Genomic DNA, 3,502 nt, shown 5'->3' on the forward strand with positions numbered 1-3,502 from the left:
CAGGGGTGTCAAACGTACGGCCCGCGGGCCGGAACCGGCCCGCCGAACGATTTAGTCCGGCCCGGGGGCTAAATGCATTTTCATTATTCATGTAAAAACATATACTTCGTTTAATTGAAAATCTGCAGTTATACTGTCCACGAGGGGCGCTGTGTTTTATTCAGAGCACACAACATGATGCAACACTGCAGCAGAACTAACAGCAGATGGCAGCACTGAGCTTCAGGTTCTGTAAACAAGTTCGATTCTTTGCTTTACCAGCTTTTTATTTTGGCCCTGGCAACCTCATATTTCTCGTGCATGCTAACATACATACATACATATATGTTATGTATGCACGTTTTTCTATATGTATGCATTTTATGCATCAACAAATGTCTGTTTAAAACAGACATTTGATCAAATGTCTGTTTAAAACAGCTGACACTTAAGATTTCAAATGTGTGAAACCAGATAATTTGTTCAAATTGCTTCCCAGATGTTGAAAATTGATTTTAAATCTTTTCTTAATTTTTGTCTGTTGTATTTTGTGATGCAGCACAGTGTTTTTAAGCTCCAAAAACTGTGAATAAATGTTTTGCAACATTGTACAATTACTGAGATCAGTTCTAATGCACTTAAATAAATGCTTAACTGAGTAAAAGTATTGTTGAAATTGCAGATAATTTTCTTAAAAACAGAGATTATTCATAATATATTTTGTAAAAGTGAAATTCGTATAATATAAAATCAACAAGTCCACTTTTATTGGTTCTATTTAATCTTGCAATGAGTTTACTTGTGTGGCCCCCTGCAGATCAGATTAAGCTGAATGCGGCCCCTAAACCAAAATGAGTTTGACACCCCTGTCCTAGAGTGTAGTCAGCCTAATTTGTTCTCAAGGAAAAAGCAACTGAACATTTTAAACTCTTGAATGTTTCTCTTTTTTTAATCATGAAGCTTCCTCGGTTTCACAGACTGGTGAAAAGTTGCATGCTATTTACACTCATGGTGGTTTCAGAACTGCCAGGTTTGTCAGCAACTCGTTTCTTCACACTGTCCTCCGTCAGAGTGATTGTTATCTTATGAGGCCTTTTATAGCATTTGAAAACATGCAGTCTCTGTTACTGGATGTAATGTGCAAAGCTGGTCTAAAAACTACTCATGACAAATTCAAACCCTTGTCATAAAAAAATACATGTTTATGTCACTTTCATGTTTACCAGGACCTAAATATCAGCGCCTCAACTGACATGTAAATTTACACAAATGCAAATCTACACCTTTGTGGTTGTATTTACACAATTCACTAACCGACGAGGCTAATTCCTGTTTTATGGACTACCTTAAATTTGTTTTTTTTGTTTTTTCTTTTCATGTTTGGCTAAATTCAATACAGAATAATACATTAAGCATGATCTTTATCTGAGTTTACTACAGATTCAATGAGCAAATTATCTTTTGTACCCAAGTACACAATCAAACATTGACAATCGTTTCATGCAAAATTATAATTAGACATTATCCTGAAATAGGATGTGAAGTCCATTCATTCATTTGGTATATCTGGTGGAGATTAGTGAAGGCTTTCCTGTTGATTTACATGTTGCCACACCTTTGGAAGTTTCTTGAAACTGTGGGTGGGGTGTGAAGCGTCTGTGAAGCCTTCATTTGAGAAACCACAAAAAAGTATCCGTCTTCTTTTCTGCAGAAAACGTCTCAATTTGGTAGATAGAAGTGCAAAAAGAAACTGACCCATTCAAAAGCCAGATGGCTAGCTTAAAACTTTTGATGCTTGTGATTCGATATTATGCAGATAAGACACACTTTATTGTCCCCTACAAGAAATTTGCTGCCGCTGATTCTACAGTGACTGTAAAACATACAAACGTGTTGCAAAAAGATAAGAAACATCACAGAAAAGGTAATAATTCATAATTATGCTAACAGTATGTGAGGCGGGTGCTGCAAGATCTATTGCCCCTGTTTGATTGCAATACCCTCATGAATCTTCATTGAAGATTTCACCATTGTTGAAGAACAATCAAGTGAGGCTGGACTGTATCAAAAGCTGCAAAAAGAACCAGTGTATCGGCCTTAGAGTCCTCCTACACATGAAGTGATTACACTGGTGACAGCATCCTCTGCCTATAGACAAACTGCAGGGGGTCTTGCTCATCGGAAACATTTCAACAGCAATTCTTTCAAAACATTTCATAACTACTGAAGTTAAGGCCATGGATATGAAGTGGTTAAGTGAAGGACAAGACACTTTGGGAACATTTGACAGTCACCAGAGAGCAGGAACAGTATAATTAGTTTTTTTTTATTATTATTATTTAATAAAGTTAATGTCAATGTTCGATAATTGACTTTGGACTGTACAAAAAAAGTGTATAAAGCAGGTATTTTAGCATAGAATACTCCTCGATGGGCAGTGATTTGAAGATTAAGACTTCAAGAAAAAAGTTCAAATGATGATGCAGTTCTTTGGTCATGATGAAAACTATGTAAGATTGAACATCTTAGTTTTGACTGAACAAATAATTGATGCTGACATGGCAGCAACTCATTCCATCAAGCCGTCTGGTGGATTTGACTCAATGAAATTCATTTCAAGCAGAATATGGAGGAAGAAGGGATTTAAGTGACTGAATGCAGCATGGTTGCTATGACCACACTGGCTGGTCTTTGTATCCCAGAGGCTGCTGATCCACTGGGGTTTCCAGAGAAATCATGCACAATAAGCTTCCAAATGTACAACAACTACGAGCTGCTACCATGTCAACATTGACAAAAATCTCGGAGGAATGTTCCCATTGCCTTGTTTAATCTCTGCTAAAACAAATCTTACCTGGTATGAGCAAAGTAGAAAGAATATTGACCACTGGATGTGTTTCAGTCTGTCTGCTGAGCCTCAACATCACTATGTGGCAAAGCTAATATCAGGAGACAAAAGTACGACAATTAAAAAATAAATAAATAAAAGGATGTATCTATAAATGTAAAATCAGCCATGAATTATCTTTTGTTTCTGTCATATTTACCTGTGTTTGCTGTTGTGCAACTAGGCAACACGGGGGACAATTCCTGGAGTCTGTTAGCGTTTTGACATTTATAGTCAAGCTACGGCTTTAGAAGCTCTCATCTGGAGGAAATTGCATCATTTGTCGTCACAATTATCCAACTCTCAACACATTTTCTGCTGCTTTTCTTCCTCCCGTGGATGAAGCTAATGCATGAAAGATAGCAAAGCAGGAGAGAGCCTTACTGTGCGTTGCTGAATAATGTGGTTGATATTTAAATTTAATCATTTGGAACCAAACAGTAAAACTTTTGGGTCAATTATTTAATTCTTAAAATGATCCCGCTTTGTAATCTCCGAACGCAAAAGGGACATCCTGCATTTCTGCTCTGTCAGAGAGACACGGGGGGGAGGGGGGAAAATAGTGTGAGAAAGATGTCACATCTCAGTTCAGTTTTTATTACTGTCACAGCCTTCCATATACTTCCTCAGAGAGTC

The sequence above is a fragment of the Poecilia latipinna genome, unplaced genomic scaffold, assembly GCF_001443285.1.
Source record: "Poecilia latipinna isolate Pla-1442-1.1 unplaced genomic scaffold, P_latipinna-1.0 Scaffold1567, whole genome shotgun sequence".
NCBI classification, from domain to species: domain Eukaryota; kingdom Metazoa; phylum Chordata; class Actinopteri; order Cyprinodontiformes; family Poeciliidae; genus Poecilia; species Poecilia latipinna.